Source organism: Corvus kubaryi, unplaced genomic scaffold (assembly GCF_017639235.1).
Source record: "Corvus kubaryi isolate FWS band 111438036 unplaced genomic scaffold, C.kubaryi_AGA036_p1.0 37396, whole genome shotgun sequence".
Classification (NCBI taxonomy): domain Eukaryota; kingdom Metazoa; phylum Chordata; class Aves; order Passeriformes; family Corvidae; genus Corvus; species Corvus kubaryi.
The window spans coordinates 21,169,378-21,185,850 of NW_024581135.1; positions in this window are offsets into that span (position 1 = coordinate 21,169,378).

The window sequence follows — 16,473 nt, forward strand, 5'->3', positions numbered from 1 at the left end:
CTGAAGTTTGTTTCTTTTATATTGGAGAGAAGATGTGCGCATCTGAAGCCCCTGGGCATACTGTTTCTGCTGCTGGCCAAAACTTCCATGATCATAATTTCTTTCATTTCATTTCCTATTTCAAGTGAAAACTGAAAAGCACTAATCAACCGAAATGCCAAATTACAACTATGGGAAAGCACAAGCCTGCAGGAACAAACAGTGCTTGCTTGTAAAATCTTTTTGTTTGTGACTGTTAATTAAAACTGAATCCAGATCAGTAATGCTTCCCCTGCCACTATGGACAAAACTAAATAAAAAAGAAAGAATTGAAGAAAATAGGAGATTGATACGTCTCTTACTAAACTCTCAGAAACATTTTGCACCTTAAAATTTGGGTTCCTTCAAGGAAAAAAAAAAAGGAAAAAAAGGGGGAAAAAGGGGGAAGGGATAGTAAGAACTGTCTAGAAACAACACTCTTGCTGCTTGATCAAAACATCTGCTCAGAAATATTGAGTATCCCAGAAACAGTAGGGCTTGTGAAAACAAAAAACTTATAATAATGGAGAACTGTTAGGTGGCCAGAATGTGTGTACAGTATGGGGAAATATAGTGCAAATGTGTTGTGAAAGCTGGTGTCCCTGCATGAGGAATAAACTGCAAAGCCTAGGACATTCTGCTAGTAGGAAAAGGCATGGCAAATGGGAAAGAATTAACCATTTCCAGGTTTCTTAATTTACAATACAGATGTAATATTTAGTATATGAATAACCCAACTGAACTTAAGCATAACAAACTAACACTTTCTTCTTGTGGAAAAACACATTTGAGGAGCTTTTCCTCCTACAATGTCTGTTATATGATATGTTTCCTATTAACACATTTAAACCCAGACAATTCCATGTGCAGATGAAATATACTTCACAAAACTGAGACTGGCATCAGCAGGCAATCCAGCTATGAGCAGAAACCCTTGAACAGGAAAAAAATAGCAGACAAGCTTCAATGAAGACCTCACAAACAATTCGTTAACAATAATACAAGAAGCATCCAGCGCTGTAGTCCCATTTTTGAAGCTTTACAAGCAGTAAATTTTACAACACTTTCTGAGGTCAGGTAAGATATTTTACTGAGTGATCAACAGAAAAAAGTTATGTTCCCAAACTTGGAGTTGACATGTGTGTGCCCAAGGACTATGAGATACAGTTTTTGAATTAGTAATTTTTCCTAACAGAACTACATACAAGCTCACTGGAGACAAATAGAAAGGTCTTCCATTAATTATGTAAGTAAATTCATAGCCCTGATCCCCAGATATCCACTCTTCCTAGGTCTGGACACCAAAACAGAATAATGTCTGTGTGCATGCTCTCTCCCTGTGTGCCATGAAAAGTGTTTAATCTGAACCGTGGTGATTATACCTGTACATTGGTGTAGACACAGCATCTAAATCTAGTTTTGGTTTGCCCCACAGGACACAGGATTTTCTTATAAAATAAATAGAGAAAAAAATCAACTTCATATCCCTCTTTCATAAAGAAATTATGCTCCTAATTAGGCCTGCAAAAAACTGCTAGAACTACTTTGTGCCTCTAAACCAAAAGCCTGGATTCAAAGAGACTTTCAGGAATTCAGAAGTTGGACCCAGGCGTGAAATTAAAGACTATTGTAAACTCTTCACAAAGCTTTGGTTTTACTTCTGCCTTCTCTTTTTCACAGCTGAACCATTTGATCAACAAAGTTTTCAAAAAACTCAGTGAGCTGCTCTGAAACTCACTACAAAGTATGATACCAGCAACTTTGCTCAAAAATTTCTGATTTAAAAATGATGGCAGATTTGGTCTAATTATTGATATGTTCCAGAATCTTCTAGATTGTATTTCCTGCCGTTTTCCAATAACTTTCCTGATCAGGCTGAATCTGATCAGAACTGCAACCTTCCCCACTTTTAAACAGTGCCAGCAAGTTCCTTTAAACTCCTGCAGATAATTTTTTTCAGTTCAATGAAAATTTAATAATCAGTAATTCTCTTTGAGAATTCACCTTTGCCCTTCCCTTTAAAATAGGAGGGGATGGTGCAAGAAGATGGTGTAGTGCTCAACATCAGGAACAAATGGCTGCTGTCCTTGAAGTGATCTGAGCTTCTAAGGAGCCAAGAACCACCTGACAACCTAAAACATGTAATTATGTGTTAGCTGTCCTTTCCTGATTATGTTAGGAGGAAGTACTTGTATACTGAAATGAGCCCTCTAGCATGACAGAGCTCTATAGAGACAGCTCTGTCACTTGGAAGGGTGAATGCTACAGCACCCTTTTAATGTTCTTTCTCCAGGAAACAATGGTATTTGTTTGAAGGTGTGAGAAGGAAGACTGTCAAGCAATGAAAAGGACAGATCCATTGTGAAACAAGAAAAGTACTCACTGTGCAGCAGCAGCAGGTGCCAAGGATACTACAGGGTTTCCAGTAAAGGCTGTAATTAGGCCTTTTATGGCTATGACCAGAATCAGCAGTCTGTGAAGAGCAGCAAACTGCTCTCTTCCAGAAAACATAGGATTTCCCAAAGTTTTCCTTGGTCTTTAGAAGGATTCAGCCTTGCACAAAACTCTTCTGAGAAAGATGTCTGCAGTGCAGCCGTATGCAGTCCCATCAGATAGTAGTAAGCAAAAAAAGTAAATATTTTTTAATATATAGTTATTTTCTAAACAGTTACAAGATGCATAAAAAAGGTGTTTCTAATGTGACCTGTAAATTGATACTTGGTAAGCAATAAAATAATTAGCAGAATTCTTTAGAGAATCTGAAAATCTTGCACAGCAATATTTTAGTCAGACTTGGGGAGGATCTGTAGCATTTTGCAATAAAACCTTACAAATTAAAACATAATTTTTAAGAACTGATGTCAGTACAGAGACAGTAATATTTCAAGGAGGGAAAGCAACAATGAATATAAAATAGAAAAATGCATGAGAATAAAGACATAAGTTATACCAGGTCACAGATTAACAATCTGTTGTATTTCTTGCTCGGAAGAGTCACTTTTCACCATCCATTTCCATCTCTGGACACCCAGTCCATTTCCATCTTTGTAGATCTTCAAGGACAGACTCTTCAGATTATGATTAAAAAAACAGAGAAAAAATTTTTTTCTCTCCCAAAGGAAGTATCTTGGCTCAAATTAATTTGTGGTTTAAGCACTGGCTACAGATGGCAGCAGAATCTTAGAGAGTGAATATATAAGTGGATATGGGCAACAGAAATGAGATGGGATTGATGCTTGCCTTAAATAAAAGCCTATATAAGCTAAGTTTGAGGTTGATGAATGGTTTCTGCATATGTGACATTTTAGTGACTGCTGAATGTAGCGATTCTTGGCAGGGTGGTTATGGTGAAGTGATGCTGAGAGCCAGAGACAGTGCTGGAAAGCCAGAAATTATGGGATCTGCTCAGCTCTGTAATTTTGGCTGAATATACCAGTGAGCACATGAGTCACACCCTTCACTTTGCAATTTTTGTCTGGTTGATTGATATGAGAACACCAAGGGATCTCACTGAAGATAGATCTCAAACTCAGATATTAAAAGATTCGCCATGAATGCTCATCTTCTTTATTATACAGTGTTCGCTGTCTTTATTCTGGATTGCTTTGAATATCTATTTTGTCATTGTTTCCTTTTGTGCTCAAAACAAACAGCTTTTCTCCATCATGACTAAGAGAAGATGGCATTTAAGGTTAGAGTCATTAATTAGGTAGTCTTAGACTGAATGTGTACGTTACAGGAACATTTTACTTCTCAGCAGGTGTATTTCAGAGAGTGTTAAAATATTTAGTGCATTTTGTAATGGCTGTTTGAGGAATATATATTACCTCAAAACATTTATCGACTATTGGTTTCAATTATTGTAATTATGAATGTTGTTAACATTGCAGAGTCAACTCTACTAGTTAAATACAGATTTAGTCAGTAAAAAGGAGAAAGCATGGCTAAAGCAGGTAGAAAAATCCCAGACAGCTCACTGTACAGTAAAAATTTGTAAATGTGAAGATTGAACTGGATACGCAACAAAAGATGGAAAGAACAGATCTACCACAATCTTACTCTGTAGCATTTGGCATGTAAGGCAGGGTTGTGAAAGCCTGTACTTCATCAAGTAAGTAAATTAATAAATAACACAATCCATTTAAGATGCAATAACTCTTATTTACTGCTTAGATTTTCCCCATAGATAACAACAATTGTTCTCTGATTATTAGTTGAGATAATATTTTATTGTGTTTCCCATTTCTCTACAGTTGCATGCCTGCCTAGATTTCAACAACTGGGTAGAGATAAAGCATCATTAGTCTAGAGCAGAATTGCCAATTGAAAAAAAGAATTTTGATACAGGGCATGTGGGAAGGGCAAGAAAACACTTCTATCACTGAAACATGCCCTCAAGTCAGGACCATGTTTGTAAACTACCTGCCTCACACCCCCAGCACATGACAAGGCTCCAGGCTCTGTTTAGATTTAGCCAACAGTGGACTTTCCCATGTGCCAGAATTAGACTAGCAGTAGCTGCAGAACATCACCACTCTTATCCTCTACCATTACTGATGATTTTAAGCTGATTCAAGAATTCTGTTGCACACCTTTCAAATCAAAATGAAGTAAGCTTGAAATCAAACCTTAACATACCTACTCAAGTTTCAGAAGTTATGTTTCTCTGTAAGAAAATGCATACATGTTGCAAACCCCCAAGTAAGCAGAAGCGAAGTGAGCGTACATACTTCTTGTGGTTTAACCCCAGCCAGCAGCCAAACCCCACACAGTCACTCACACAACAGCAGGATTAGGGAGACAGTAGGAAGGGTAAAAGATAGAGAGCTCCATAAGGAAAGCAAAAGCCATGCACACAAGCAAAGCAAAACATGGGATTAAGTGCTTGCCATGGGCAGGCAGGTGTTCAGCCACCTCCAGGAGAGCAGGGCCCCATCACATGTAACACTGACTTGGGAAGACAAACATCATCTCTCCAAATGTCCCCAGTTCCTTCTTCTTCCCCCCACTTTATCTACTAAGCATGATGCCATATGGTCTGGAATATCCCTTTGGTCAGCTGGGGTCACCTGCCCTGGCTGTGTCTCCTCCCAACCTCCCATGAAGCCCCAATATCCTCACCACTGTGGCCGTGCAAAAAGCAGAAAATGCCTTGGCCCTGTGTAAACCCTGCTCAGGAATAACAAAAAGACCACTATATTACCAACACTGTGTTCAGCACAAACCCAAAACATAACCAAGTACCAGCCATTGTGAAGAAAATTAACCACCCTAGCTGAAACCAGCATGATACTTGATTAAGAACAGGTATGATCAGATGTTTACCATACCATGATTTTTATGATTTCATACATGAAACAGGCCTGACTGCTGAAGACTGCTTTTCTATTTAACAGCATGACAGGCAGATACCATGTTTCCCATAGCACTGTACATTTAGTTTCTTGGGAGCAAACTTGCATCACTGTATAATTAGACAGTTATATTTAAATGCACCTGCTGTGTCAGTGACTCTTCTCCGTGTCTTGATATGTCAAATCTGAAATTAGCCTGTGCCTTCTAGAAATGCCTTTAGTAAAGGGTGAGGAGATACTTTTCTGTAGGGTCAAATCCTGCAGGCGTTGCACCTGAAACAGTGAACTTGTTCCCAGATGTGCTGACCCACCTTCACAGGCTTTGTAGCCTCCAATGGGGCACGTATTGCATTCTTTTCTGTGCCAGCTCAACTTTAATGACCGCAGAAGGACAAAACATTGTTGAGTTCATATTGTCAAAGCAAACAATTACAAATCCTCCACATGCAAGCATGTTCTCTTTACCTTTCTGTTCTCTTATCCATAACAAGCATCTTTGAAAACCAGGCTGGACAGCAAGGAGCAGAATGGAAATTCTGTTCTTACTGTTACTCATATTGTGCCATTTTGAGCAACAAATGCAATGGTTTTAAAGTTGCACTATCAAAAGAGAGGGAGCATACATGTCAGAAAGTATGATAAGATGTGCTCTTCATAAGTGTCAGTCCAGATTAGCTTCAGTGCAGAAAAGCAAATCATTAAAAGTACTACCAACATCATCTTTGTCATAACAACAAAATGAGTAATGACAAATAGTTGGAATTTATATTGGTGCTGGCATCAATAACTTTGCTGGCAGAACCTCACCTAACATATTTACTTACTCCATCTTTTGGTTTAGCATATTTAACTACATATGGCATTCCCGAATTACATAAACCTGAAAGTGCTGAGTGTTCCTAATTCCCATTGACTTCCCGGTGAAATGGAAAGGATGCCTAGCACCTTGCAGGGTGAGAATGCAGCATTTTCCTATGTCTACTTCTGTTCCTAGCTCTCTTGTAGCAGAATCTCATAATGTGTATTCCAGATGGCTTTTGTTTCAAGCACCATTCCCCTCAAGCCCAACTGCTTATGAACTCCCTATAGATTACAGTCTGGAGGCTGGGAATTTCTGCTTCATTCTACAGCAAGGAAATATGTAAGCACTTTAATCTGTGTATTGGTAGCTGCAATGTTATAACAAAGACCCACTTAAGGCTGCACTATACTGAATAGAATTCGCAGATATTAGAAAAGCCACTGATTCAACTCAGCATATTTATTACCAATCAGATTTCTTAAATTTCCCAGCAGCAACTATTTCACTAGCAATGAAACAAACACACCAAAAAGATACAATACAATTTTCATGTCCTATCTGCTGCAAGAACTAGTCTCAAAATCAAGCACAAATGAAACCACCTGACTGTGTTGGCTCACTTTCAACACGCCAGTCTCCCTGACTTTGCCACAGAAATGTTCCGAGTCTCACACTGAGAATGACAGAATATATGACTCCAGTGGCCCATAAAAAGAAGCAGAGAAAATGTAAAGCTGGCAGACAATGTCATCTACTGGCAACAACTGTATGACTTTTCTGTTGATTCTGCTCCAAAGGTGCAGCTTCAAGACCAGAAATATTTGTAACTGTACACATGCACTGTAGTTAAAATACACTCTCATATATTTTATTCTACTAATGAAAAGAAATGGATGGCTAATTTCACACCTGACATACAGGTATGACTCAACAGAAATAAATGGAACTGCATCACTTGAGGCAAGAATAAATTTGACCCAGAGTTCTTGTTTCATTTTAACTTATCAAGAGAAACCCAGAGCTAAAATTAGCTTACAGTAGAAGTCACATGGTAACATGAATAAATCTCTTCCCACAAGTTCTGTGAAGATGCCTCTGGCTGTGAACCACAGCCATCTGTGGGCAATAATCCTGTCTATCTAATAAATATCAGGCAAAGTCATAAATTACGTGAGACTGCACCATACATTAGAATAAAGGAACAATGACAGATGGCAGAAAGCCCATGAGGTCACTGCAGGGGTGAATAGAAGTGTGCAAAATGTAGTGAAGGAACTGCTGGGAAATGTAGGTACATACAGTCTTCAAAATATTTTGCAAAGAATAAACAAACTACAGGCAAACTGAAAAATATACGGGTAAAAAATCATCCTTTCTGTGCTGCCATTTCACAGAAATGGAAATGCATCTGTATCTTTACACCCAGACCATGACAACTATTAAGTCTTTGCCACTTAATAGGAAGTGGAAAGGCACAGAATCTGAAAGAGGTTTTGGGGAGAAATTTTGTTCAGGAATTATACAATGCTCCATGTATTTTTTCTACCTGGAAGGTGAAGGTGGTGCAAAACAAACCAGGACAATGATGTGGATGGAAAATGTCTCTTAGAAATAGCTCTAAAATTCATCTGATTTTTGGAAGAGGTGCTCCTCTGTGGTTCCTCCCAGGCACCACAGCAATCAAACTGTAATATGTGAAATCAGATTCTGAAACTATTAGAAAGCCAGACAACAGCTAATTAAACTGACAAAGAACTTTAGATATTGAAATCTGGCTTCCTACCTTAAGTCTGTCTGTAGCTATAAAATGGAAAATACCTTAGAATCTAAAATTAAACATTTCTTTTGTGGCAAGCTAACCAAATGCTTTGATTAATCTGGTAATTTTACTTATGAACTCCAGCCTGAGTCAAATGTATTCACATAGGCAGTGTCACCTCTGGATACTGCAGATAAATACACTGCTCAAAAATGGCTCATTTCAATCCCTGGAAGTCTTACTGAAATACTTTCATTACTTGGTGCTAACAGAACTTCATCAAAAAAGCAAGAACTCATTGTCATGGCCACCTGCATGTTACTAAGTAGTTGCAATGTTTGTTTGAACAGGACTCACAGAGTGTCCAACTAAAACCGATTTTTTTCCTACAAAACACTACAATGGTTTATCAACTGAAAAATTATGTTTTGTAGATCTTGCAAAATATGCATTAATGAAAACATTTTGATGATTTCTCAGGTCAACTACATATCATGGGATGAAGGAAATGGGCCACTTTCCATTTTAAGTGGCTTTTCATCTGCTTATACCCCTTCTACTTATAAAGTTCTCTTTGTCCTATGTTAGATAAATTTTTTTCCCCACTTAAGAATGCGCTGTCAAATAGGACTTAAAAACATTCTTTTGAAAGTGGAAAAAACCCCTTTAAATTGCATTTGCTCAACATTAACCTCTAATCACTTGGGTTAAAAACTTCATATTGTTTCATATACTGATTCTCAAAGAACAATGGCACATACACCAATGGAAGTTTAATCTTCATGGCGCTTTCAGGTTTTTCTATGTCTATTATAGTCACTACTGGCAGATTTTGTACAACACTGACATCCCACACATCTCCCTACAGGACACAGTCCCATTTACACTACTTATTACATTAATCCAAAGACACTGAAGACTTCACAGGCACTGCCTGAAGTGTAAATGACAACATACTTCAGCGTTAATATGTTTATCCCATGGATTCATCAAGCTCTGGGTTGATATTTATAAATCTGACAGTATTGCTCACACGCAGCAGTGTTAAACACAAGATTATTTTTGCAGGATTGGGGGCTCATTTACACTACAGACTTGAATAACTTCTGAAAATCCAGTGTCTGCTTTCCAATAGCACTTACAATAATGTTGTGAAATATAAAATAATTGAAATCTCTCAAAATCCTTCTGGAAGATGGATATATCAACACTGAAGACTGAAGAATGCACTGCTATTATTCTCCAAGAAAGGAATAATACACAAGAGTTTTATCAACCTTTAAACAGTAAACAAAATGCACTGGAACATTCAAGCCAATTTCAGTGGTTGGGAGAGTAACCACCACCCAGAAAATTAGGACAAAATTTTCTGACTGAAACACAAATTAACTGCACTACATTACAGAACTGAGCAACTACACTTTAGATCACACTTTATAAAATCTGAGGCATTCATTAAAGGACAGGTGATGGTTTAAGGCAGTTCCAAATCTCCTCCTAGGGTACAGGGATCACGTGGTATTTTTAAGTCATCTGGAGACGTTAAAGGGAAATGTCGTATCCATCTGCCCCCTATTCACACCAGCCAGCAGGCAGAAGCCAGTCCAAAGTGCACACAGATATATATTAAAAGACATGGTCATGGCTGCTGCTGTGTCCTCCTACTTCTGAGGGAAAAAAGGAGGCAAAAATTTTCCAAGCAAAGCTTTGGAAACTCCCAGAGTTGAGACTTTTACATTGAACAATGCATTAAGAATATCTGGGAGGGAAAATCCTGTGCTGGCAGATAGGAGCACTGGATGATCTACAATGGTCTGTTCCATTTTTAAATTCTATCATCAGATTTGTCCTCAAGTACAAACCCTCTAGGAGTTTCTTGGGGGCGGTGCATCCCTCCACAACCCCTACTGCGGGCTCTGGCTTAAAAGCCACAATAGAGTCCTTAGAATCTAACAACAAGAGCTATTCTAGGCGCTGGTTAGGAAAATGGGATTTAAAGGAAGTTTCTACTATTGTGCAAAATTAGGGCAAAAAATCTCCTTTCAGATAAGCAACAAAGTATATCAATTCCAACAGTTTGCTCTCCTGCTGTTGTATCCATCATAAAGAAAGAAGTCTTTCTGTGGTGAATAAAGGTGATCGTCTAATCAATTAAGATTTCATAGAAAATACGGAACAATTCATCTGTCTGCCCCACCCTCTTCCCAGGTTGAAACAGGACCTTTCCACTTTACTCTGCATGTCACTTTTGTTAAAATGACAGGCACCTCACAGAAAACACCAAACATACATGTAGAGAGAGAAGAATTCCCATTTTGAGATCCACCACACGAGTGAAGGTTTTTGAGCTATGAATTTGATTGCTCTGTATTGGACAATTGCTTATATAGCATGATATGTATCATTTTTGTATGTGTGGTTATTCATACATTACAGTCCGATCATGATTACACTTTTTTGATTACACCAGTATTATTAAAGGCATTTCTGAAACTGATGTAAAGTGTACACGGCACAGAAGTAATAGTAATACCATTCACTGACCTCATTATTGTCCATGACATTTCACTGATTCAGTTGAATATGGCCAATATCTCTACCAAGCACAATCTATTTTGGCCTATCATGGACTGTGGCAGACTTAGGTTTCTTTTACACTTGTTGAAAACAAGTTTTTTTTACACTATGTTGAAAACTTTCAGCTGAAGTTTGAAAGTTAATTTCTTTTAGCCATAGCTATGTATTATGTTAGTTATTCTTTTATCCTATTTTACTTGAAGATATCTTAGAGCCTCCCAACTCCTCCATTGAAGGATGAAGAAACACCAGATGTTCGCAGTACTGAGTCTTAAGGCTAATGTTGCTTCACAATGACATTAACTTCAAGTTGGTATAGCTCTTATGCTTTAGCCTCTAATGACAAGGACAGCGCCAGAGTATAGCTACATTTTCTCTTTATTTGGCTATAAGTTGAAAACAAGTTCTGACTTCTGATCATTTCACATGCAGGAAATATAAGTAGAAAAAGAAGCATTAAAAAATTAGATTTAGAAGGTTAGCATTGTACCTGCAATACCTGAAATATATTCTAACGGAATTTCTCCATTGCTGGTATTTGTTTAAAAGGGTTTGGCTTAATAAACAAAAGAGAAAAAATAAAGAGAACAATAAATTAAACAAAACACGGATTGCTGTCTATATGAAATGCAGAGAAAATGCATAGAAACAAAGAAGGAAAATATATCCTCTAAAAATAAACTATAAGACATTAAAATATAGATAATGTTATACCTTATCTAATCTACAAAAAAACCCCAAACCCAAAATGAACAACAACAAAAAAACCCAACCAAAAAGATTTGCAAAACGTACCAATTTTACTCAACTTACCTAGGGTTCGCACTGCGATTCATAGAATCTGTTGTTCTACTGGTTATGCTGCATATGCTTTTGAAATATTGAACTTTAACACACATACTGTTTTATGAATATATTTCCCTTAAAAAGCCCAATCAAGCAAAGCAGGTGTTTATGGAGTGTATTTGAAAATATGATTTCTTTTACCTGACTTTTCCCCATTTCAGCATTTGGACATATGGTGCTACTCTTGGGGATGGTCCTGTGCAGGGCCAGGAGTTGGACTTCATAATCCTTGTGGGTCTTTTCCAACTCAGTATATTCTGTGATTCTGTGAAAGATAGTGTCACAGCTGGCAGTGCTTCTACTTGTGAGAAATTAGAGTCACAAGATCTTAAAGATAACTGATAACCCAACATAGACGAATATATTTTACAAACATCCCTGTAGGACTAAAAAACCTGAAAGAAATTCCCAGATTTATATAAAGAATTTCCCACCCTCAATAACTATTCTGGAATATTTATTTAAGAGAAGGAGAAGCAATAAGAAGACAAATAAGTATTATCTTCTTGGGAAATGCTTCAGAAAGAGATGATATATAGAAGTGGAAATTCTCAAATGATTGCTTTCTTTCTCTAGAGAGGGTTGGGTTAGTGTTACACGACATTTTCAGATGTTTCTAACTTATATTATCATGAAGTGTTCACAGTCCCCTCAAAGCAGTTTTTGCCCAACCCTGCTCTTTGCAGCAGTGCTCTTTTTTTATCCAAGAGATGAGCAAAAAAAGAATCTAGATGTTTTAAGCTCACAGAAAGAAAGACAGAACTTAACTACCCTAATTCTTGTATCTTCCTGACATAAGACAGACACCCCTACTGCAATTTCAATAAAATGCTATGATCTTAAAATATAGCACAGCCATGGATGTTAATAGGACTCAGTATAGTAAACCTATGCACCAGAGAGGCTCTGCAATCATACTGCAAGATCTGGCTTAGCAGAACTGATGAATACCCTATGGAGATAAACTTGGCTCAGACCTCAGTTGATCCTTAGAGCTCTCTCATTCTAGGCCAAATGAAAATCCACAGAAGCAATCGTTAAATGCATCTCCATTTTTTTCCGGGGAAGTACCTGCAAAATAAAAAGTACCATAGTGTTTCTATAACTGGAAGCATGAATAAGCAAGACAGGATTGCAGACAGAAGGGTGAACTGTCTGCCTGGTGGGGAACAGGCCTCATATGCCCTTCAGATGTTAGAGTCATGATGCAGCAGTAAAAAAAGTAAAGAAAGAAGCAGGGGAAGCAGTCAATAGGTCAAGGAGTACAAAACCCCTACTAAGCCCTATCATGCTGCAAACTGCTGTCCTCTTCTCTCTCCCCATCTGCTCTGTGACTGGATCATCAGGCACTAGGAGGTGTCTAGCATGGCCTTGTTCTGGATTTCAACACGCTTTTGAGAATGGTGTAGCAAATGGATGATTAGCTGATCTAGCTACTCAAAACAGCGCTCACTGCTGTTCTATTCATTTTTGTGGCACTGGCCATCTCTCAGTACTTTTGACACTCTTCCTTGGTCACTTTCCATCCCATTGAGAAGCTCGGGGAGCCAAGTACAGTTTGCCAATTACTTAGGATTCTCTAAAACTGATAAAAAGTAATTAGAAACATTAGCAACTCTGCTAATTATCTCAGTCATTGCAATCACCATGTGAGACAAAACAGTGATGTTGAGCAAGGAACAAAGGCATAACTAACCAGCACAGTAGAAAATTGTTGAACAGGAAGACCACTCACCAAATCACAGATGCTTTACTATGTATTGATTTATATTTCACGTGTCTTGGTGATCATTACAGCAATACATATATATCACATTAAAGCCTGTTTAGGGAGCTTAACATGTTGAAAGAGGTAGTGTGTTTTTATTTAACTGATGAATGGGCATTTGATGCCACTATTACTGGTTCCCTGCAAAGGAAATTAATATGTCAAACCTTACTTTGTGGGTGTTGCTATGAATTTCACTACATCTGAGGAAAATAAGAGAAGAAAAAGTATCAGTCCAATATAAAACTTGATTATACAGAAATTAAATCAATTAATTAACATGTAAAGGAAGATGTCTTGCAACTCACACTATAAGAAAAAAGCCAGAAAAAAATATTAGCAGCTAATAGGAATCACAGTTCTGTGATCATTGATATTTTTTTTATTTGTCAACAGCATTGTCCTTTAATCACCAAGCTACTGTCAGCCTCCTCCTGTTCCATCTGATCATATAGATAAATCACTTGCATATATCCTTATACCCTCTTGTGGCTGACACTAGGCAGCATTAGTTACAAATACACTGCCAGTTTGAAAAGAATGAAGAAATATAGAAAAATAATTTTAACTTCCCACATAGTTACTTCAAAAGCTTAATGATTTGACCACTCTTTTTATCAACAGGCACTTTATAAGCCTGGCCTGAATAATTCATTGGCTAGACAACTGTGGCAAAAATCTACAAAGTATCACATCCTCAGGGGCAAAAACCAGTAACAATGTTAAATAGTGACCAGACTACTGTATTTTGTTTAAGTGTTTTTGTTAGGTGTTTCAGTCCAAATTCAGAATAACATCTTAAGCCTGTGATTAAGGTTCCATTGAATTCAAAGCATTCACAGCACATGCCTAAAGTTCAGTGTTTCCATTTTTTTTTTTTTAATATAGCCAGACTGTTAAAAAATACCCAAAAAACCCAAAAAACCCACGACAACAAAAGTACAATACTGTTAGAGATTTTGGCAATTTGTTTCAAGAATATCAGACCAAGTTGCTGAATAAGCTAAGACAATACCGTCTGCATTTCTAGCATGAAACTTCCTAAACTGTTTTCATTATCTAGACTGAAGTACAACCAAGCAAAGAAACGTAAGTAGAGAAATAACTTTTTAATTTCTCTATGAAAACGTTGTTTTTCAATCACAGTGCTTGTTAGCAATAGTCCATCAAGTCAATTATAGTGTAACCACAGAACAGACTAGTGACTTCGGTGATTTAGTGAATTGCTGAAAAGTCAAGTATGACAAATGTTGGAGCAATGATGTCCATCACTTTGAAGAAAGTGATCTTCAGCCTCCTTTACAAAGACCATCTCTGTCAGTCCCACTAATGCTTTCTTCTTGGAATCTACACAAGAAGCAAAGATATATTTGTTAATATACTTTGGGTTAATGGCTTGGATCTGTAGGCAAGTGTAGATAAAGAGGTGATTTAAAATAATTCTGATTGTTAAAGTAGAAATCAAATTTGGGTAATAAAAATAGAAAGCCTGGTGTTGGCATCGAAATGTTATTATGTAATATTCCATTTCATTATTGTGCAAATCAGTTATTAATATAGACTGTGATTTACATATATGAAGTATATATACACACAATGTCATATGCAAGCTTACATATTTGTGTGTACGTACAAACATATATATACACATGCTATAATCTATATAAGAGAAAGAAGCAGAAAAGTCAACAGTGCCTTTTCTTACTGTTATGGCTAGTAAGGGCATTAGCCAGATGTTGAAACTCATAGGCATCAAACAACAGTGATCATTATAGTCTTCAATCACCCCATTTAGAATTTACAACAAGCTAAGCAGAAAACCATTATTTCCACCTTCAGTATAAAGTTTTCCTCTGGCTGAAAACTGAGCTCTGCAATGGACTGATGCACCATCTGTTCTAACTTCAGAACCCTTTTCCATGAAACTTCCAGCAAGGGGAACAAGCTATTGATGAGACCCCGGAATATAAGGACATCATTAGGGAGTATCATAATAAGATTAAAATCCCTTGAGGGATCTCATCAAAACCCAGATTAAAAAGAAACCAAAAAAAAAGAGAAAAGACTGACATTATAGTAACAAACCATAATATAAGGCATAAAATTAACAAACATTATGAATTAATCATACTTAGACAATTACAATCCATATGGCTAGTTAAACTCAATCTGCTACATGTAGTGGCATAGTCTGGATACTGTATATTCAATGCCAGTGCATTTCTCCCAGGATGTAATTACTTAATTTTGTGAATGAGAAAATGATGTGTAAAAGCCAATGTTTCCATGGATTCAATGCCCCAAGTCAGATAAAATGCATGAATGCTTATGAAATCTCGTGACACTTTTTAACCCTATTTCATCACACTCATATTACCTTTAGGGATGTAAGAACAGTGAATCACCTTCACACTCACTACTAAGGTTAATACAAGAAACAAACTGTGTTCAAAGTCTAATTTTCTGCAAACAGGATTCCTAGGATTTAGATTACAACAAATGGCATAAGATTGAATCAAGCAGTAGTTCTTGAGGATTTTTATCACTTGAAGCACACACATTTGGATTCCGAGAGCAACCACTTTTTCCTTACTGTTCCACTTATATTCAGACAGGAGATTTCAGTCTCTCAGAGGAGTTGGCATTGAGATTCTGGTTCACTTTCCTCTTTTGTCTTATATAGCATGTCACGTCCGGTGATATTATACAATTTGAAGATGTGGGAAGTTGCAACTCCTCAAAAAACCAAAAAAACAAAACCAAACCAACAAAACACCAGACCAAGCCAACTCTAATATTTTAGTCCTTTGTAGACTCTGTAAGGAATTTCAGGCTAATGCTTGTTCCTTTCTCCTACCAAGTTCTGGAGCCCAACTTGTTCTTCTACAACATCTGGAAGATAACAGTTTATATCCAGCATAAGCAAATTAGTTGGGCAATAAACTTCACCACTTTACTTGTTCTCTGAACAAACTTGAATTTAAAAAATATGAACATTTTAATTAATGACAGACATGTTAAAAAAAGGGAGTTGTTACATGGAAAAAGAACAGTAGATACCTCAGAACTATCTCAAGATTTATTCCATTCAGTTATTCAGATCAGGCTGCTAGAAGGAGGAAAGACTGTATTCTTGTATAACAGAATCTTATGCCTACCAGAGGACTGGTTTTGGAGGGAGAAGACATCATCTTTCACTTAGCTCATTAAATGGTTATTAAAAATAGGTGGGACTAGTGAACAACAACAAAAATGAAACATTTTATGGAATTGTGAGGATTTAAATTGTCATAGGTCCAGAAATTATCATTTGCACTTTCCTATTTAAGTATCCACAAAGTAATATCAA